The following is a 22659-nucleotide window of genomic DNA, read 5'->3' as shown; positions in this document are numbered from 1 at the left end:
TTCCCCTCCTCCCTATAGCAGGGGTCTCAGTCTCAGTCCTTGGGAGGAGGGTTCTCATTCTTTCTTTGTCACAGTGGTAACGAGGCAGATGAGGGGTCTTCAGTGAAGGACCGCGAGAGTCACCCCAGAAGTTCATTGGGCTTAAGAACGGAGATTAGAAGCAGGCCGCGCATCAGGCTGTCCCGTGCTGGCTCCATGTCAGGTCTTTGCCAAGTCCTTGCCAACTCCTTGCCAAGTTCTTACCAGGCCTTGTTGGGAACAGCCAGCATGACGGTTCAGTGGTCCCACCTGTGCTGTGTCCTGTTCTAAGCCGGAACTACAGTGGGGGAAGGGATTCTTTCTTGTGGCAATCGGAAGGCAGAATGGAAAATGAGGGGCTTCTGACGGGCTCTTACAGCCTCGCATTCACACACATTCATCCCCCCTTTATTCGCCCTGTAATGCAAAGGATCTCCCAGTTGCCGAGCCGTGGGGGCTTTTAGCCGCTCGGCACGAAGCTCGGGTAGCTGGTACATCTGAGGGTCCACCAGAAGAACGGGAGGGACACTCGGGCTGCTGAAATCCTGCTCGTTGATTGAAGGGTCGCAGAAGGGGCAAACAGGGAGACAACGAAGCAGTAGGGAGGCAGATTCCGAGAGCCCCGAAGGGCGGGGTGAGGATTCTTTTACTGCGTAGGGGTAGGAGGGTTTAGCATTCGAGGGTACAATCGGGAGAAGGCTAAAGGGAGGGGAAATATAACATTAACCAGTGGGGAAAAGGGAAAGGAGTGTTCTTGGTGGAAGAAACAAAGGGAAAACGTGGAACAGAGAAGATTCTAGGCTAAGGGGCAGACTTGAACAACAACTGACAGGACAGGGGGAGGGTACAATTCTCTTCCGAAAGGGGGTGGAGAACTCATACAACTGCTGTTTCCCATGGCAACCCTAGACTGCCTTCCCCAACCCCTCCCCCTGCACCAGTGACAGCTTTTAACACTGAAGGGCAGTGCTATTGTATAACAAACACTTAACTCTTAGCCCAGCCGGGCTCGCTGGCTACTTTTGCAAGCTTTTTACCAACTAGCGATGCTTGTAAGCGGTGCTTGTAACTCCTAGCTTGTACCACGCTCCCACTAGCTGCGCTATCAGCTAGCGGCGTTCAAAGCAGCTCCTCAAACCGCGGCTTGTGCCCGCGCGCCCGCTGCGCTATCAGCTGGGCCGCGCCTAAAGCACCTTTGCAAGCCCCGACTGAAACGATACGCGGAAGAAATCAATACACTCCATAACCTGGGGTAGTTATGAAGTGGGTACGTATGTCAGCGCCCGGCACAAGTGAGATAGCTCTCCAAAACTTGTGCCCCGAGCCTCAGTCTGACCCACACTTTTATTCTTAAAGACGTTCCATATGCAATACATTGCACAACTTTTTCATGCATATTCCACCCCTGGCCCCGCCTGTCCTCGCTTCTCATGCGAAGTAAGTCCACGCCCCTCTGGGCATGCGTGGTTTGCTGTGGTGGTCGTACGGGGGTCCTGAGGCTGAAGATTGTGGTCTTCCTCATGATTGAACTTTTGAACTTTTCCTCTCTGCGCGTGCGCTTTTGGTCCTTTGGTGCTTATCTGAGTACGTCTGTCAGTCTTGATAGGCTTGGAGACAGAGGAGCTTCTTTATTTTAATTCAGAAGGAAAGGGTTCTTTCCTTCTTCTGGTATTGTTCTTCATGCGAGAAGCTTCAGAAATTTGCATTTTCCTTTGCCCTTTGTATTAGGCAGAGGTTTCTTAAGCAAAAGGTTGAAAATTCAACACATAACTCTACAAGCTAAATTAGAAATGCTTAATTCATTTTGTTAACCTAACTCTAAAAATCTCTATTTCACCTCGAGAGCTGTCACAGAGCAGAAAGCAGCTGAGATGCTGAAAAGCAGCAAAGCTGAACTGCCTGCCTCAGCTTCAGCAATGTGCAATTGACTGAAGGCGAAACACGAAGCAGCAGAGCAGCGGGCTTCTGTGCGCACTGAAGGCAATTGCAAGAATCCAGCAGCTGCTCCTTGCCAAGCACAGGCAGCTGCCTAGGTTCTTGCTTCTTGACCAACTCACAGTTGCCTTTCTTTTCAGCAGCTGCCACCGTGTTCTCTGCATCTCGGAGCCTCTGGGGAGCAACAAGAATTTCCAAGGTGGGATGCATGAAAACCAAAATAAAAACTCAGGAAGGTTGTCCTGGAACACCTCCCATTGGCATGCCAAGAGTGAATTCAAGAGGCAGGAGAGCGGCAGCCACCGTCCTGCAGCTGTCTGCGAGCTTCGCACACAAGCCGGCTTCTTCGCGGCTTCGTTCTTCGCCTATGCAAGCTACCGCGATCTCCGGCTGCCGGAGGCGAAGAAGCGGCAACTTCGCGTACAGATGACTGGAGCGGCAGCGGTGCGCTCCGAAGCGCCGCTTTTGCCGAAAGACGCCGGGAAGCGGCACTTGCTTTCGGCCAGCTGCGGAGCTCCGTATTCTGCCTCTCTAGTCGCCTACATCTTAGCGAAAAGCTTTTCCGCTCCAGTTCTCAAGGAGAAAGTGTCCCAGCACTGCTCACTTAGCCCGACCTTGCCAGGAAATAGGATTTGCTGCACATTCCAAGGACACTGCATTTTCCTGGGCAAGCTGCAACCTGCTGGCAGATGGCCGTGCTCTCTGCCCACTCCTGCCCAGTTCTTGGTACTAGCGGGCACGTTGCAGCCTGGCGAAGGCAAGAAACCTCGAGAGCTGTCACAGAGCAGAAGGGCAGCTGAGATGCTGAAAAGCAGCAAAGCTGAACTGCCTGCCTCAACTTCAGCAGTGTGTAATTGACTGAAGGCGAAAAACCAAGCAGCAGAGCAGCGGGCTTCTGTGCGCACTGAAGGCAATTGCTAGAATCCAGCAGCTGCTCCTCGCCAAGCACAGTCAACTGCCTGTGTTCTTGCTTCTTGACCAACTCACAGTTGCCCTTCTTTTCAGCAGCTGCCACCGTGTTCTCTGCATCTCGGAGCCTCTGGGGAGCAGCAAGAATTTCCAAGGTGGGATGTAGTAGGACTACGTCAAAACCCAGGAAAATTGTCCTGGAACACCTTCCACTCGCATGCCAAGAGTGAATTCAACAGGCTTGGAGAGCGGCAGCCACCGTCCTGCAGCTGTCTGCGAGCTTTGCACACAAGCCGGCTTCTTCGCGGCTTCGTTCTTCGCCTATGCAAGCTACCGCGATCTCCGGCTGCCGGAGGCGAAGAAGCGGCTACTTCGCGCACAGATGACTGGAGCGGCAGCGGTGCGCTCCGAAGCGCCGCTTTTGCCGAAAGACGCCGGGAAGCGGCACTTGCTTTCGGCCAGCTGCGGAGCTCCGTATTCTGCCTCTCTAGTCGCCTACATCTTAGCGCAAAGCTTTTCCGCTCCAGTTCTCAAGGAGAAAGTGTACCAGCACTGCTCACTTAGCCCGACCTTGCCAGGAAATAGGATTTGCTGCACATTCCAAGGACACTGCATTTTCCTGGGCAAGCTGCAACCTGCTGGCAGATGGCCGTGCTCTCTGCCCACTCCTGCCCAGTTCTTGGTACTAGCGGGCACGTTGCAGCCTGGCGAAGGCAAGAAACCTGGAGAGCTGTCACAGAGCAGAAGGGCAGCTGAGATGCTGAAAAGCAGCAAAGCTGAACTGCCTGCCTCAACTTCAGCAGTGTGTAATTGACTGAAGGCGAAAAACCAAGCAGCAGAACAGCGGGCTTCTGTGCGCACTGAAGGCAATTGCAAGAATCCAGCAGCTGCTCCTCGCCAAGCACAGTCAACTGCCTGTGTTCTTGCTTCTTGACCAACTCACAGTTGCCCTTCTTCTCAGCAGCTGCCACCGTGTTCTCTGCATCTCGGAGCCTCTGGGGAGCAGCAAGAATTTCCAAGGTGGGATGTAGTAGGACTACGTCAAAACCCAGGAAAATTGTCCTGGAACACCTTCCACTCGCATGCCAAGAGTGAATTCAACAGGCTTGGAGAGCGGCAGCCACCGTCCTGCAGCTGTCTGCGAGCTTTGCACACAAGCCGGCTTCTTCGCGGCTTCGTTCTTCGCCTATGCAAGCTACCGCGATCTCCGGCTGCCGGAGGCGAAGAAGCGGCTACTTCGCGCACAGATGACTGGAGCGGCAGCGGTGCGCTCCGAAGCGCCGCTTTTGCCGAAAGACGCCGGGAAGCGGCACTTGCTTTCGGCCAGCTGCGGAGCTCCGTATTCTGCCTCTCTAGTCGCCTACATCTTAGCGCAAAGCTTTTCCGCTCCAGTTCTCAAGGAGAAAGTGTCCCAGCACTGCTCACTTAGCCCGACCTTGCCAGGAAATAGGATTTGCTGCACATTCCAAGGACACTGCATTTTCCTGGGCAAGCTGCAACCTGCTGGCAAATGGCCGTGCTCTCTGCCCACTCCTGCCCAGCTCTGGGTAGTAGCGGGCAAGTTGCAGCCTGGCGAAGGCAAGAAACCTCGAGAGCTGTCACAGAGCAGAAGGGCAGCTGAGATGCTGAAAAGCAGCAAAGCTGAACTGCCTGCCTCAGCTTCAGCAGTGTGTAATTGACTGAAGGCGAAAAACCAAGCAGCAGAGCAGCGGGCTTCTGTGCCCACTGAAGGCAATTGCAAGAATCCAGCAGCTGCTCCTCGCCAAGCACTGTCAACTGCCTAGGTTCTTGCTTCTTGACCAATTCACAGTTGCCCTTCTTCTCAGCAGCTGCCACCGTGTTCTCTGCATCTCGGAGCCTCTGGGGAGCAACAAGAATTTCCAAGGTGGGATGTAGTAGGACTACGTCAAAACACAGGAAAATTGTCCTGGAACACCTTCCACTCGCATGCCAAGATTGAATTCAACAGGCTGGAGAGCAGCAGCCACCGTCCTGCAGCAGTCTGCGAGCTTCGCACACAAGCCGGCTTCTTCGCGGCTTCGTTCTTCGCCTCTTGCAAGCTACCGCGATCTCCGGCTGCCGGAGGCGAAGAAGCGGCAACTTCGCGCACAGATGACTGGAGCGGCAGCGGTGCGCTCCGAAGCGCCGCTTTTGCCGAAAGACGCCGGGAAGCGGCACTTGCTTTCGGCCAGCTGCGGAGCTGCGTATTCTGCCTCTCTAGTCGCCTACATCTTAGCGAAAAGCTTTTCCGCTCCAGTTCTCAAGGAGAAAGTGTACCAGCACTGCTCACTTAGCCCGACCTTGCCAGGAAATAGGATTTGCTGCACATTCCAAGGACACTGCATTTTCCTGGGCAAGCTGCAACCTGCTGGCAGATGGCCGTGCTCTCTGCCCACTCCTGCCCAGTTCTTGGTACTAGCGGGCACGTTGCAGCCTGGCGAAGGCAAGAAACCTGGAGAGCTGTCACAGAGCAGAAGGGCAGCTGAGATGCTGAAAAGCAGCAAAGCTGAACTGCCTGCCTCAACTTCAGCAGTGTGTAATTGACTGAAGGCGAAAAACCAAGCAGCAGAGCAGCGGGCTTCTGTGCGCACTGAAGGCAATTGCAAGAATCCAGCAGCTGCTCCTCGCCAAGCACAGTCAACTGCCTGTGTTCTTGCTTCTTGACCAACTCACAGTTGCCCTTCTTCTCAGCAGCTGCCACCGTGTTCTCTGCATCTCGGAGCCTCTGGGGAGCAACAAGAATTTCCAAGGTGGCATGCATGAAAACTAAAATAAAAACTCAGGAAGGTTGTCCTGGAACACCTCCCATTGGCATGCCAAGAGTGAATTCAAGAGGCAGGAGAGCGGCAGCCACCGTCCTGCAGCAGTCTGCGAGCTTCGCACACAAGCCGGCTTCTTCGCGGCTTCGTTCTTCGCCTATGCAAGCTACCACGATCTCCGGCTGCCGGAGGCGAAGAAGCGGCAACTTCGCGCACAGATGACTGGAGCGGCAGCGGTGCGCTCCGAAGCGCCGCTTTTGCCGAAAGACGCCGGGAAGCGGCACTTGCTTTCGGCCAGCTGCGGAGCTCCGTATTCTGCCTCTCTAGTCGCCTACATCTTAGCGAAAAGCTTTTCCGCTCCAGTTCTCAAGGAGAAAGTGTACCAGCACTGCTCACTTAGCCCGACCTTGCCAGGAAATAGGATTTGCTGCACATTCCAAGGACACTGCATTTTCCTGGGCAAGCTGCAACCTGCTGGCAGATGGCCGTGCTCTCTGCCCACTCCTGCCCAGTTCTTGGTACTAGCGGGCACGTTGCAGCCTGGCGAAGGCAAGAAACCTGGAGAGCTGTCACAGAGCAGAAGGGCAGCTGAGATGCTGAAAAGCAGCAAAGCTGAACTGCCTGCCTCAACTTCAGCAGTGTGTAATTGACTGAAGGCGAAAAACCAAGCAGCAGAGCAGCGGGCTTCTGTGCGCACTGAAGGCAATTGCAAGAATCCAGCAGCTGCTCCTCGCCAAGCACAGTCAACTGCCTGTGTTCTTGCTTCTTGACCAACTCACAGTTGCCCTTCTTCTCAGCAGCTGCCACCGTGTTCTCTGCATCTCGGAGCCTCTGGGGAGCAACAAGAATTTCCAAGGTGGCATGCATGAAAACTAAAATAAAAACTCAGGAAGGTTGTCCTGGAACACCTCCCATTGGCATGCCAAGAGTGAATTCAAGAGGCAGGAGAGCGGCAGCCACCGTCCTGCAGCAGTCTGCGAGCTTCGCACACAAGCCGGCTTCTTCGCGGCTTCGTTCTTCGCCTATGCAAGCTACCACGATCTCCGGCTGCCGGAGGCGAAGAAGCGGCAACTTCGCGCACAGATGACTGGAGCGGCAGCGGTGCGCTCCGAAGCGCCGCTTTTGCCGAAAGACGCCGGGAAGCGGCACTTGCTTTCGGCCAGCTGCGGAGCTCCGTATTCTGCCTCTCTAGTCGCCTACATCTTAGCGAAAAGCTTTTCCGCTCCAGTTCTCAAGGAGAAAGTGTACCAGCACTGCTCACTTAGCCCGACCTTGCCAGGAAATGAGATTTGCTGCACATTCCAAGGACACTGCATTTTCCTGGGCAAGCTGCAACCTGCTGGCAGATGGCCGTGCTCTCTGCCCACTCCTGCCCAGCTCTGGGTAGTAGCGGGCACGTTGCAGCCTGGCGAAGGCAAGAAACCTCGAGAGCTGTCACAGAGCAGAAGGGCAGCTGAGATGCTGAAAAGCAGCAAAGCTGAACTGCCTGCCTCAGCTTCAGCAGTGTGTAATTGACTGAAGGCGAAAAACCAAGCAGCAGAGCAGCGGGCTTCTGTGCGCACTGAAGGCAATTGCAAGAATCCAGCAGCTGCTCCTCGCCAAGCACAGTCAACTGCCTGTGTTCTTGCTTCTTGACCAACTCACAGTTGCCCTTCTTTTCAGCAGCTGCCACCGTGTTCTCTGCATCTCGGACCCTCTGGGGAGCAGCAAGAATTTCCAAGGAGGGATGTAGCAGGACTACGTCAAAACCCAGGAAAATTGTCCTGGAACACCTTCCACTCGCATGCCCAGAGTGAATTCAACAGGCTTGGAGAGCGGCAGCCACCGTCCTGCAGCTGTCTGCGAGCTACGCACACAAGCCGGCTTCTTCGCGGCTTCGTTCTTCGCCTATGCAAGCTACCGCGATCTCCGGCTGCCGGAGGCGAAGAAGTGGCAACTTCGCGCACAGATCACTGGAGCGGCAGCGGTGCGCTCCGAAGCGCCGCTTTTGCCGAAAGACGCCGGGAAGCGGCACTTGCTTTCGGCCAGCTCCGGAGCTCCGTATTCTGCCTCTCTAGTCGCCTACATCTTAGCGAAAAGGTTTTCCGGTCCAGTTCTCACAGAGAAAGTTTACCAGCACTGCTCACTTAGCCCGACCTTGCCAAGAAATGAGATTTGCTGCACATTCCAAGGACACTGCATTTTCCTGGGCAAGCTGCAACCTGCTGGCAAATGGCCGTGCTCTCTGCCCACTCCTGCCCAGCTCTGGGTAGTAGCGGGCACGTTGCAGCCTGGCGAAGGCAAGAAACCGGGAGAGCTGTCACAGAGCAGAAGGGCAGCTGAGATGCTGAAAAGCAGCAAAGCTGAACTGCCTGCCTCAACTTCAGCAGTGTGTAATTGACTGAAGGCGAAAAACCAAGCAGCAGAGCAGCGGGCTTCTGTGCCCACTGAAGGCAATTGCAAGAATCCAGCAGCTGCTCCTCGCCAAGCACTGTCAACTGCCTAGGTTCTTGCTTCTTGACCAATTCACAGTTGCCCTTCTTCTCAGCAGCTGCCACCGTGTTCTCTGCATCTCGGAGCCTCTGGGGAGCAACAAGAATTTCCAAGGTGGGATGTAGTAGGACTACGTCAAAACACAGGAAAATTGTCCTGGAACACCTTCCACTCGCATGCCAAGATTGAATTCAACAGGCTGGAGAGCAGCAGCCACCGTCCTGCAGCAGTCTGCGAGCTTCGCACACAAGCCGGCTTCTTCGCGGCTTCGTTCTTCGCCTCTTGCAAGCTACCGCGATCTCCGGCTGCCGGAGGCGAAGAAGCGGCAACTTCGCGCACAGATGACTGGAGCGGCAGCGGTGCGCTCCGAAGCGCCGCTTTTGCCGAAAGACGCCGGGAAGCGGCACTTGCTTTCGGCCAGCTGCGGAGCTGCGTATTCTGCCTCTCTAGTCGCCTACATCTTAGCGAAAAGCTTTTCCGCTCCAGTTCTCAAGGAGAAAGTGTCCCAGCACTGCTCACTTAGCCCGACCTTGCCAGGAAATAGGATTTGCTGCACATTCCAAGGACACTGCATTTTCCTGGGCAAGCTGCAACCTGCTGGCAGATGGCCGTGCTCTCTGCCCACTCCTGCCCAGTTCTTGGTACTAGCGGGCACGTTGCAGCCTGGCGAAGGCAAGAAACCTCGAGAGCTGTCACAGAGCAGAAGGGCAGCTGAGATGCTGAAAAGCAGCAAAGCTGAACTGCCTGCCTCAGCTTCAGCAGTGTGTAATTGACTGAAGGCGAAAAACCAAGCAGCAGAGCAGCGGGCTTCTGTGCGCACTGAAGGCAATTGCAAGAATCCAGCAGCTGCTCCTCGCCAAGCACAGTCAACTGCCTGTGTTCTTGCTTCTTGACCAACTCACAGTTGCCCTTCTTCTCAGCAGCTGCCACCGTGTTCTCTGCATTTCGGAGCCTCTGGGGAGCAGCAAGAATTTCCAAGGAGGGATGTAGCAGGACTACGTCAAAACCCAGGAAAATTGTCCTGGAACACCTTCCACTCGCATGCCAAGAGTGAATTCAACAGGCTTGGAGAGCGGCAGCCACCGTCCTGCAGCTGTCTGCGAGCTTTGCACACAAGCCGGCTTCTTCGCGGCTTCGTTCTTCGCCTCTTGCAAGCTACCGCGATCTCCGGCTGCCGGAGGCGAAGAAGCGGCAACTTCGCGCATAGATGACTGGAGCGGCAGCGGTGCGCTCCGAAGCGCCGCTTTTGCCGAAAGACGCCGGGAAGCGGCACTTGCTTTCGGCCAGCTGCGGAGCTGCGTATTCTGCCTCTCTAGTCGCCTACATCTTAGCGAAAAGCTTTTCCGCTCCAGTTCTCAAGGAGAAAGTGTACCAGCACTGCTCACTTAGCCCGACCTTGCCAGGAAATGAGATTTGCTGCACATTCCAAGGACACTGCATTTTCCTGGGCAAGCTGCAACCTGCTGGCAGATGGCCGTGCTCTCTGCCCACTCCTGCCCAGTTCTTGGTACTAGCGGGCACGTTGCAGCCTGGCGAAGGCAAGAAACCTGGAGAGCTGTCACAGAGCAGAAGGGCAGCTGAGATGCTGAAAAGCAGCAAAGCTGAACTGCCTGCCTCAACTTCAGCAGTGTGTAATTGACTGAAGGCGAAAAACCAAGCAGCAGAGCAGCGGGCTTCTGTGCGCACTGAAGGCAATTGCAAGAATCCAGCAGCTGCTCCTAGCCAAGCACAGTCAACTGCCTGTGTTCTTGCTTCTTGACCAACTCACAGTTGCCCTTCTTCTCAGCAGCTGCCACCGTGTTCTCTGCATTTCGGAGCCTCTGGGGAGCAACAAGAATTTCCAAGGTGGCATGCATGAAAACTAAAATAAAAACTCAGGAAGGTTGTCCTGGAACACCTCCCATTGGCATGCCAAGAGTGAATTCAAGAGGCAGGAGAGCGGCAGCCACCGTCCTGCAGCAGTCTGCGAGCTTCGCACACAAGCCGGCTTCTTCGCGGCTTCGTTCTTCGCCTCTTGCAAGCTACCGCGATCTCCGGCTGCCGGAGGCGAAGAAGCGGCAACTTCGCGCACAGATGACTGGAGCGGCAGCGGTGCGCTCCGAAGCGCCGCTTTTGCCGAAAGACGCCGGGAAGCGGCACTTGCTTTCGGCCAGCTGCGGAGCTCCGTATTCTGCCTCTCTAGTCGCCTACATCTTAGCCAAAAGCTTTTCCGCTCCAGTTCTCAAGGAGAAAGTGTCCCAGCACTGCTCACTTAGCCCGACCTTGCCAGGAAATAGGATTTGCTGCACATTCCAAGGACACTGCATTTTCCTGGGCAAGCTGCAACCTGCTGGCAGATGGCCGTGCTCTCTGCCCACTCCTGCCCAGTTCTTGGTACTAGCGGGCACGTTGCAGCCTGGCGAAGGGAAGAAACCTCTGAAACGATACGCGGAAGAAATCAATAGACTCCATAACCTGGGGTAGTTATGAAGTGGGTACGTATGTCAGCGCCCGGCACAAGTGAGATAGCTCTCCAAAACTTGTGCCCCGAGCCTCAGTCTGACCCACACTTTTATTCTTAAAGACGTTCCATATGCAATACATTGCACAACATTTTCATGCATATTCCACCCCTGGCCCCGCCTGTCCTCGCTTCTCATGCGAAGTAAGTCCACGCCCTTCTGGGCATGCGTGGTTTGCTGTGGTGGTCGTACGGGGGTCTCTTGGTGGTCCTGAGGCTGAAGATTGTGGTCTTCCTCATGATTGAACTTTTGAACTTTTCCTCTCTGCGCGTGCGCTTTTGGTCCTTTGGTGCTTATCTGAGTACGTCTGTCAGTCTTGATAGGCTTGGAGACAGAGGAGCTTCTTTATCTGGGTTCTTTCCTTCTTCTGGTATTGTTCTCTATGCAAGAAGCTTCAGAAATTTGCATTTTCCTATGCCCTTTGTACTAGGCAGAGGTTTCTTAAGTAAAAGGTTGAAAATTCAACAGATAACTCTACAAGCTAAATTAGAAATGCTTCATTCATTTTGTTAACCTAACTCTAAAAATCTCTGCTTCAGTCCCCCCTTTTCTTAAAATAGAGTAAATTCTTTTACTACAGGGGTCTTGATTTAAATTCTGATCTACTATCATGACCGTCCTCTTTCAGTAAGATTCTATGAGTTGTAGAGAGTGATGTCAGACTGGCCATGTGTTTTAACATCCTCGAATTCTACATGAGTGTTAAAGTAGACATCATTAAACTTACAGTAACTAAAATTAATAGGATTATAATTGGGTGACATAAAGTCTTCTAAACAGTGTATTTCACTAGTTATGACTTGTGTTTATTAGCTAGTGATTGGTGCTGGATACACCAAGTTAAGAGACTTAACATACAGGAGGTTAGTGACATGTCTTGGGTAGACATTCTCTTTCGCACCCCATATGGTTTTTCATAAAGCAATTCAAAGTGGTTTAGCTTTTCTTTACTCTTGGGTTTGGTTCGGATCTGCAGTAGTGCTAATGGGAGGGATTGAGTCCATGACAAATTAGCTTCTTGTCCCAATTGTACAATTTGTTGTTTGATCAAATGATTCATTTTTTTTACCTGACCACTTGATTGTGGGTTATATGGGGTGCGAAGTTCTCAGTCTATGTTCAAGTATTGGCTAACTTGTTGCACGAATTTTACAATAAAATGTGGTCCTCTATTTGAGGAGATTGTGGCCAGGACTCTAAAGCGTGGTATGTTTTCTTGTACCAATACCTTAGTTACTTCTTGAGCTTTAGAAGTCCTGGTGGGGAATGCTTCTGGCCATCCTGAAAAGGTATCTGTTAGCACCAGGAAAAACTTATACCCCCCTTTTCTTGGCAATTCTGTACAATCAATCTGCCATTGCTGCTCCGGCCCATGACCCTTCCTAATCTGGCTAAGCTTTGGTTTGGGAGTATTTTTGGGGTTGGTCTGGAGGCAAAGGTCACATTGTCGAGTTATAAATGTCTAGTTATGCTAGAGCATCAATACCCCAATGGTTTTCTGGTGTTCTTCCTTTATTAGGGACCATCAGAAATAGGAGGGTAGAACTAATTTTCCTTCTATGGTGGCCCATCCCTCTTGGTTATAGTCTCCTTTTTGCTCATAGATTAATTTTTTTTCTCGTTTGTTGTATCTTGGCTTACCTTTAGGGGAAATTTGCCCGTCTTGCTGCTTCTTTTGCTTCCCTATCTGCCAGCTCGTTTCCTTCTTCCAATTCGGAGTTGATCTTCTGATGTGCCTTAATGTGCATGATCGCTACTTTCTCTGGCAACTGGACTGCTGCTAGAAGTGGCAGTACTTCTGATGCATCTTTAATATTTTTCCCTTGAGACTTCAGCAGTCCTCTCTCTTTCTAAATGGCTCTGTGAGCATGCACTACTCCAAATGCATACTTCGAGTCCGTGTATATGTTTATTTCTTTCCCTCTTGCCAATTCTAGGGCCCGAGTTAGAGCAATTATCTCGGCCTTCTGTGCAGAGGTATTTGTTGGCAGGGGCCCAGATGATATTACTTCCTTGCACGTTGGAACTGCCTAGCCGGCGTGCCGTTTTCCACTGATGATATAACTGCTTCCATCAGTAAAGGAGACTTCTGCATTCTCGAGAGGGGTGTCCTTCGAGTCAGGGCAGCTGGAGTAGGTGGCTTCAATGGTCTCCAGGCAGTCATGTTCCACTGGTTCCCCTTGGTTTCTACTGAGGAAGGAGGCTGGATTGACAATGTTAGCCACTACTATCTCTACATCATCTTGCTCCGCTATGATAGCTTGGTATCTCAGGAGCCGTTGTGGGGAAAGCCAATGCCCACCTTTTACCTCTAGCACTGCAGACACTGTGTGAGACACTAGCACAGTTCTTTTCTGGCCTAGGGTGAATTTGTGTGCCTCTTGGATGTTCAGGACGACTGCTGCAACAGCTCTGAGGCACCCAGGCCACCCTTTAGCTGCTGTATCCAATTGCTTAGAGAAGTAAGCCACTGCTCTCCGATATGGGCCCAGGTCCTGTGCTAGTATTCCTAAGGCGATTCCTTGCTTCTCATGGGAGAATAAAAGGAAAGGCTTACTCACGTCCGGCAATCTCAGGGCTGGAGCTGACATGAGGGCTTTTTTCAGCTGGTTGAAAGCTTGCGTAGCTTCCTTTGTCTCTTGGATGTTCCTGCTTTCAGTTGCAATCAGTTCATAGAAGGGCTTAACAAACAGTCCATAGTTATAGATCCATAACCTGCACCACCCTGTCATCCTCAGGAAAGTTCGTAGTTCCTTTACCGTCTGAGGTTTTGGGGTCTGGCATATTGCCTCCTTCCGGCTTTGGCCCAAGGTACGTTGTCTAGCACTGACTTCCTAACCCAGATAAGTTACTTTCTGTTTTACTACTTGGGCTTTTTTCTTTGATACTCGGTACCCTTGGAGCCCCAAAAAGTTCAAGAGGCTTATCGTCCAGGCCGTGCATGCTTCCCTTGTCCGTGTGGCTATCAGGATGTCATCTACGTACTCTAGCAACTTCCCTTCCTCTGGAGGGGCTTCTCAGGTCTCTAATTCTTTTGCAAGTTGTTCTCCAAACAAAGTGGGTGAGTTTTTGAATCCTTGTGGGAGTCTGGTCCATGTCAGTTGAGTTCTTGGCCCGCTCTTAGGATTTTCCCATTCAAATGCAAAAATTTTCTGGCTTCGTGGATAGGAAGGCAAAAGAAGGCATCTTTTAAATCTAAAACGGTAAACCAAGTTAGCTCGGGGGTTAAGCAAGTTAATAACGTGTAGGGATTGGCCACCACAGGATACAGATCCTCAGTGACCTTGTTTATGGCCCGCAGATCCTGTACTAACCGGTATGACCCATCAGGTTTACCAACTGGTAGGATAGGGGTATTAACACTTACATAACATAAGTTGGAACAAGGTATTATAGACAATATCATGGTCATCAATGGAAGCAATATTTGATGGAACTTTTTCAGTTCTGAGGGTTCGTAACTTGTGTTTGTCGGTGACAGCAGGGAAGCACAGTGAGGCTGCTTAACAGGGCAGGATGCATACATATACTTTCCTTCGTCTACATTCACTTAACTTTATTTTACTTACTCTTACACATAACAAAACAACCACAACAACAAGGTACCTTTTCTTTTTCAACACACCTATTACACTTGTAGGTGTCCCTGGCTAGTCCCAGTGTTCTTGGATACCCCTCAATCTAGCTGTGTGGTTCCCAACTCTAGATCCTGTCAGACTTCTCTTCAAACTGGCAAAATTTTTACTCAATCTTGGGTGCTCTCAACAACCCAGCAAACTTAATTCTGGGTGCTCTTGCAATGTTAATCCCTCAACCCAGCAGGTTTGACTTAACCCTGGATGCTCTTGGAACATTAATCCCTCAATCCAGCAGGTTTGAATCAACCCTGGATGCTCTTGGAACATTAATCCCTCAATCCAGCAGGTTTGAATCAACCCTGGATGCTCTTGGAATATTAATCCCTCAATCCAGCAGGTTTGATCTTGGATGTTCTCGGGCATTCTTATCCCTCAATCCAGCAGAATTTTTAGGGGCCCCTCCTACACATTTTACCTTTTATTTTTCCCCAATAGATTATGCCAAGAAAACCCTCTTTTTACCTTTTCATTAATTTTTTTTTCTAATTAATTACCTTTTACTCCCCCCCCCCCCCCCACTAAGGGGTCCCACTCTTTCTCTGAGACCCAGTCCCAGGGGGGTTCTCTCACTCTTTTTATTACTCGCTTCGTCTCTTTACTGGCCGCTTTTCTCGCGAAAAAGACGGAAACGCAGCATGGGAGACTGCCGCTCTCGCTTAGCAGGTCTGGGGTAACCAGCCCGCCTCTGTCACGATCCGCTTCTTGCGGGGTGTCGTGATGGTTCTTTTCACCCATCCCAAAAGTGCAACAAAGGCAAACAACAAGGGACTATCAGTTAATCACAACAAATGCACCTTTAGTAGGGGCCAAAACAGTAAACGCGATAGTGGGGATCTGAAAGGAGATAAAAGGTTAGAGAGAGAAGAGGGATATGGGAATAGCTACCAACACAGGCGAGATCCTCAGTGCTCCGGACGATGGGGATCCGTCTCTCTTGTCGGGGGAGTCTTCGAAGTTCTGGTCGACTCGGGGCTCCAATTATAGTCCACAGAGGAGAGGGGGGGGGAACAAGTGTAATAATGAAAGTCCATTGTAATCGCCCCGAGGGAACGGGTGAGTCCACAGAAACCACCAAAGCAAGACGAATCCAATGAAGAATAAGTCCATTTGAATCACTGAAGGGAAACAGGTCATGTCATTAGTGGTCAGACCACCAATTTCCCCTCCTCCCTATAGCAGGGGTCTCAGTCTCAGTCCTTGGGAGGAGGGTTCTCATTCTTTCTTTGTCACAGTGGTAACGAGGCAGATGAGGGGTCTTCAGTGAAGGACCGCGAGAGTCACCCCAAAAGTTCATTGGGCTTAAGAACGGAGATTAGAAGCAGGCCGCGCATCAGGCTGTCCCGTGCTGGCTCCATGTCAGGTCCTTGCCAACTCCTTGCCAAGTTCTTACCAGGCCTTGTTGGGAACAGCCAGCATGACGGTTCAGTGGTCCCACCTGTGCTGTGTCCTGTTCTAAGCCGGAACTACAGTGGGGGAAGGGATTCTTTCTTGTGGCAATCGGAAGGCAGAATGGAAAATGAGGGGCTTCTGACGGGCTCTTACACCACCCCGTGACTGACGATTGCCCTCGAAAGATCTTCATCAGCAGGATTCCATGGTGTCGTCGTGGAGTCTTCAGGACTCGTCAAGTGTTGGCAGCAGGTCCCAGGGAAAAGAGAAGAGGAAAAGGGAAAGAAAGAGAAAACGGGAAAACTAAAACAATCACAACATATTAGTAATCACAACAAATTATAATTAAACAATAAGCAAAATACAATTAGTAAATCAATAATAGTTATTTAAATAATAATCAATATGAATCAATTAAACAATAAATTGATCAAATAATAAACCAGTATCATCAATATTAAACAGTAAAGTAATAAACCTAGTATAATCGATATTACTCAGTACAATTTTATAAACAATAAACAAAAATAATTAAAACAGCGATTAGAACAAATCATAAAAGAAAATGATGTAAAACATATCTTCTAACCTTATCATCTTCTTGTGTCTACTGTCCTGGGAACATCTCTAGTGTAAAGGATGTCGGCCAAGTGGTGTGCATTAATTATAGATGTTAATTTTGTTCATCGTTTCATCATTCTCCAATTTACAATAAGCAAGATTACTGATAAAACAAAACCAATCATAACTAAAATCAGAAGAACAACAATGGGATGACACAATTTCTTCAGGATACCGGTGGCGGTGGGTGACCACCCGAAAAGGGTATCCCACCACTTGTGCTCGGCATCACTTTTCACCCTTTCTACAACACGATGTATTTCTTGCACATGATGATGAACAGTTACCAGAGTTTTCTGTCCATTCCCCTTGATTTTTCCTAGGATCTCTATTAGATCTTGATGAAGTAATAATTGCTTTACCAGAGAAAGGTTCATCCCAATGGGAGTAGGCAGTAGCTTGTGAATCAACGTGAGATTGGATTCTAAAAGTTCATGTGAAGTAACTGGAGCTACAAAAGAAAAATCACATCCTGCAATTTTAGTAAAGTTGCAAGCACAAAAATTGGAATGATTTTTAGTAGCTACTACTGTACTTTCTATAAACACAGTATCCCAAGCGGTTCTGAAGCAGGCACACCCATTGTCTGTAGATACAAGGACTGTTTCAGAAGTCTCGTTAGGATGAATATCAAAATGACAGCTATTTTGTTCTGTCTCCAGACAAATATCTTGAGCTACAATTGCATTACCTTCACAGATAAACCCTAGTTGTTCTCAGATGGTACAGGACTCTAAATTGACAGTTTGCCATTTGTCATCAATTTGACGGGCCCATTCTCTATGTTCAGAAGGATAGAAAGTGGGTCCATCATGATTTAATCCTAGTGCAATGATAGGGAATATCAAATGCACCCAGGCATTTCTTATGGTCAACGCAAATGCTGTGGCTGTGTTTGTGTTAGGGTCATAGGTAAAATTCACTAAATTCCACCAGGGTTGGAAATCTCTTTCAAAGTCAGTGGCACTGTCCCAGACTATTTTCCTAATTTCAGTGGGAAAAGTGCCTTCTTCACCTTCTCTTATAATTGAGGCAGCAACTGACTGCATCCATCATTGAGCCTGGATACGGCTAAGAGCTAAGGAAACGTTGCTTTGTGTGGCATTAAGTGCATCAATGATCAATTTGCTATTATTTACATTTATCTTTTCCCAATTTGCTAGAATGTTTGATAGCAACCACTGATGTGTTCCCAAGGCTGATAAGGACGATTGCAGTGGTTGTTGTATTTTGGTTAAATCTTTAGTTGTGGAAGCCAATTTATTCATTCATACTTCTGAATCAATACTATTTAGGATTCCCAATCCTGTTCCCACAAGACCAGTTATGTCTCTTGGCAGCCGGTTTTTAGGAGGCTTCCACTGTCGCAGCCAGGTTGTCCAAGCCTGAAAAGAGGTCTGCAAAAAGGGTGAACAAGCTGGTTGTATTTCTCAGATATTGTTTTGCATCAGCAATTTGACTTGTTTAAGAGACCATAACAGATTAAACAATATTTGTTGTTGGCCAGTTTTCCTGATTCTACATGGTCCAATTTCAAAAATTTTCGGGCTAAGTGTAACCAGTGGTTGGGTGGTAGGTGTCACAACATTAACATCAAGTCCTACTCCAGTATTTGAATCAATACTTTCAACTTAAAAAACAAAAACAAAAACAAAAACAAAACAAAACAAAAAAAAAAGTGCTTCAGTATTTTTGGACCAAAACCAAACTACTTCTACAGTTTGTGTTCATGTGAAATTGTGCCAACAATCCTGTATGCTTGGCTGCGTACAAACCTTTTTGTGCTTCAAGAGATCCTTTCACTTTTTCTGCATGCTACCACAATTAGTTCAGACCACGGTCACTCAGCTGCTTTCTGGCCATGGGGTTGCGGTAGGATGCAGAAAAGTATTACCAGTTTTATCATGGATTAGGTGGTCTTCATGTCCCTCGGAGTTCTTCTGAAAAAGTCAACACAACAGAATTCTGCCGCCGAGAGGCAGAAAAGTTAGAATGATGGAATTATCCAGCATGTATTTGTCCAATGCTCTTTCCCTAGAGCACCAGAGGATTCCCATGCATATTTCTTCAGAGGGGGTTTTAGCACAAGTGCTACTAGTCCTATAGTAAGAGAGGTCCACCAGAACAGGTTGGCCAGGGTCATGAGCTGGATTATTAGGATCATTTGGTACAGAGCATAGGAGTCAGTGTAGATGCAGACCAAAGAGGAATTCTGTGCTTCTCGTTGAAAAACACTCCAGACAGCTATCAGCTCCCCACTGTGTGTACTACCTTCTCCCTCTGTAATCATTTGCTCACCAGAGGAAAAGTGGAGGGCTTCTGCCCTAGATTTCCATCCTTTTCCTTCCCCTTTAGCAAAAGCATCAGTAAACCAAGAGTTTGCTGATTGTTCGGGGCAGAAAGGAGGGGTTACTTTGATTACAGAGGCAGGTTTGTCCAAGCTCTCCGTTTCTTGGATTGCTAAAGTTTTTACAGCTCCTTCTGTCATTGAGAAGAAGTTACAGTAATGTTCAACCTGAGCATACCACTTTCTCACTGAGGCCCTCTGGGCCACCCCGTCAGGAGGGGGACTCCCACTAGTGACTGTCTTAATAACCTTGAAGGGGCCTCTCAATACAATTGGTTGTTTTTGTGCAATTTTTTCTACTTCTAGGAAAGCTAAGATAACCATCAACAATCCTTTTTCCCAGGTAGTGTATCTTTTCTCAGCATCTTTGGAACCATGGGAATCAAAACCAACAGGTCTTGTCGGAGCCTCAGGACCCCGCTGCCATATGTGTACTGACAGCCCTGAGGAGGCAAATGCCCATTCCACCTGGAAAGGATCTGTAGGATGGATAGGGCCCAGTGCTTGATGAGCTGTTGCTTCAAAAATCAGCAATTGCAATGCTGACTCCTGAGAAAGACTCCAATCCCATTTCACCCCTTTCCTCAACAAGTCATAAAGGGGAACAAATGGGTCGTTCCAGTGACTAGGAAATCTGTCTGGTCTTTCTACAGGAGATACAGCTGCTATCGTTTTTGGAAGGAGAATTGCTGTCGGTTTGAGTGATTCTGGAAGCCCACAAATTCAAGGGGTCATTATCTTGGGCTTCACAGGTAATTGCATCAGGGATTCAAAGCCAGGAATTCATTTCTTTTTGTGAGTCATTTGCAGGCAAGCAGCTTTGTGCACATTTTCCAAGAGCTGGTCGGGGGTACTAATTCTAGCTATGGGATCTCCCCTTTCCAAGGGGCTTGTTCCCCCGGCCCAAAAAGCTGCACGCTGTGTCAGGGACCATGTGTCACCTTTCTCTCCCGTTGTTAAGAAGACACCATGTCCCCAATACCCACTGGCTTCCTGTTCAGTGAATTGAATTTGATCACCACCAGTGAGGGACACCCGGAAAACATATTCTGTTTCTGATTCATGTGGAGGCTGTCCGTATTCCCTTTTAAGCTTAGCTAGCTCGGTGGCCGTGTTTAGTTGTGATGGTATGCGTTTGGTTGTGATGTGAGGTTCCAGATCATCATCACTGAGATAGTTCTACTCTGTTTTAATCAAGGGTCTCAAGTGATGGCAGCAATGTTCCCCACAATTACTTGCTGCTTCAAGTTCTTGATGAGGATAGATTTGTTTAATGTGAGGAGTTTCCTTCTCCTCAAGCTCTGTAGAGGAATCAGCATGATGTGATTTGTTAATATGTTCCTCTGTTAAGGCAGCTCGCAATGCATAGATCACATTTTTTTGCTTCATAGAACTGTTTTTGCAAAATTTCAACTAGATTTTGAAGGGAGTCTATTATAGCATGTTCCTCACTTCTTCGCTCGAAGCCATTTTCTATAGCTGCCATAAGACAAGCTCCCAAAACTGAGCAGAAGATAGTTTTATTTTTGCCCAGTTTGAATTTTGTTTCATGTTGTAATGAACACACTCTATCAATAACATTTTCTAAGTTCAACCAATTACTCTGTGCCCATTTTTCTCCTTCTGTAGAAGGTTTGGCATTGTGTTTGGCTAGTAGTGCATAAAATTCAGCTTTAATTTCAAGGCTAAGATTGTCACTCATTTTGTGAAGGGACCAAAACCACGACAGGGAGCTACAAACTTAAGTTCCACAAAACTACACAGCCCTCGCTGTGTCGCCCTTCGCTTCCCTGGCTGGGTGAAAGGACAATCATCTGCCTGGGAGGCTCTGCTTAGTTGCTTCAAGTTGTCCCTTCCTTCCCAGACCACATACACACAACAACAACAAAACAACAGTGTCCCGCCCTTTGCACTAAGGGATCCTTTATGAATTGCCAAAGACAGTATGGGTGCCTTTTCAGCTGCAACCCTTCTGTCTAGACAGAAATCCTGTCCGTGACGCCAATTTTAATGTCACGATCCGTTTCTTGCGGGGTGTCGTGATGGTTCTTTTCACCCATCCCAAAAGTGCAACAAAGGCAAACAACAAGGGACTATCAGTTAATCACAACAAATGCACCTTTAGTAGGGGCCAAAACAGTAAACGCGATAGTGGGGATCTGAAAGGAGATAAAAGGTTAGAGAGAGAAGAGGGATATGGGAATAGCTACCAACACAGGCGAGATCCTCAGTGCTCCGGACGATGGGGATCCGTCTGTCGTGTCGGGGGAGTCTTCGAAGTTCTGGTCGACTCGGGGCTCCAATTATAGTCCACAGAGGAGAGAGGGGGGGAACAAGTGTAATAATGAAAGTCCATTGTAATCGCCCCGAGGGAACGGGTGAGTCCACAGAAACCACCAAAGCAAGACGAATCCAATGAAGAATAAGTCCATTTGAATCACTGAAGGGAAACAGGTCATGTCATTAGTGGTCAGACCACCAATTTCCCCTCCTCCCTATAGCAGGGGTCTCAGTCTCAGTCCTTGGGAGGAGGGTTCTCATTCTTTCTTTGTCACAGTGGTAACGAGGCAGATGAGGGGTCTTCAGTGAAGGACCGCGAGAGTCACCCCAAAAGTTCATTGGGCTTAAGAACGGAGATTAGAAGCAGGCCGCGCATCAGGCTGTCCCGTGCTGGCTCCATGTCAGGTCTTTGCCAAGTCCTTGCCAACTCCTTGCCAAGTTCTTACCAGGCCTTGTTGGGAACAGCCAGCATGACGGTTCAGTGGTCCCACCTGTGCTGTGTCCTGTTCTAAGCCGGAACTACAGTGGGGGAAGGGATTCTTTCTTGTGGCAATCGGAAGGCAGAATGGAAAATGAGGGGCTTCTGACGGGCTCTTACAGCCTCGCATTCACACACATTCATCCCCCCTTTATTCGCCCTGTAATGCAAAGGATCTCCCAGTTGCCGAGCCGTGGGGGCTTTTAGCCGCTCGGCACGAAGCTCGGGTAGCTGGTACATCTGAGGGTGCACCAGAAGAACGGGAGGGACACTCGGGCTGCTGAAATCCTGCTCGTTGATTGAAGGGTCGCAGAAGGGGCAAACAGGGAGACAACGAAGCAGTAGAGAGGCAGATTCCGAGAGCCCCGAAGGGCGGGGTGAGGATTCTTTTACTGCGTAGGGGTAGGAGGGTTTAGCATTCGAGGGTACAATCGGGAGAAGGCTAAAGGGAGGGGAAATATAACATTAACCAGTGGGGAAAAGGGAAAGGAGTGTTCTTGGTGGAAGAACCGTGGAACAGAGAAGATTCTAGGCTAAGGGGCAGACTTGAACAACAACTGACAGGACAGGGGGAGGGTACAATTCTCTTCCGAAAGGGGGTGGAGAACTCATACAACTGCTGTTTCCCATGGCAACCCTAGACTGCCTTCCCCAACCCCTCCCCCTGCACCAGTGACAGCTTTTAACACTGAAGGGCAGTGCTATTGTATAACAAACACTTAATTCTTAGCCCAGCCGGGCTCGCTGGCTACTTTTGCAAGCTTTTTACCAACTAGCGATGCTTGTAAGCGGTGCTTGTAACTCCTAGCTTGTACCACGCTCCCACTAGCTGCGCTATCAGCTAGCGGCGTTCAAAGCAGCTCCTCAAACCGCGGCTTGTGCCCGCGCGCCCGCTGCGCTATCAGCTGGGCCGCGCCTAAAGCACCTTTGCAAGCCCCGACTGAAACGATACGCGGAAGAAATCAATAGACTCCATAACCTGGGGTAGTTATGAAGTGGGTACGTATGTCAGCGCCCGGCACAAGTGAGATAGCTCTCCAAAACTTGTGCCCCGAGCCTCAGTCTGACCCACACTTTTATTCTTAAAGACGTTCCATATGCAATACATTGCACAACTTTTTCATGCATATTCCACCCCTGGCCCCGCCTGTCCTCGCTTCTCGTGCGAAGTAAGTCCACGCCCTTCTGGGCATGCGTGGTTTGCTGTGGTGGTCGTACGGGGGTCCTGAGGCTGAAGATTGTGGTCTTCCTCATGATTGAACTTTTGAACTTTTCCTCTCTGCGCGTGCGCTTTTGGTCCTTTGGTGCTTAT

The sequence above is a fragment of the Vidua macroura genome, chromosome 30 (genome assembly GCF_024509145.1).
Source record: "Vidua macroura isolate BioBank_ID:100142 chromosome 30, ASM2450914v1, whole genome shotgun sequence".
Classification (NCBI taxonomy): Eukaryota; Metazoa; Chordata; class Aves; order Passeriformes; family Viduidae; genus Vidua; species Vidua macroura.
This window is presented reverse-complemented; position numbering follows the sequence as displayed.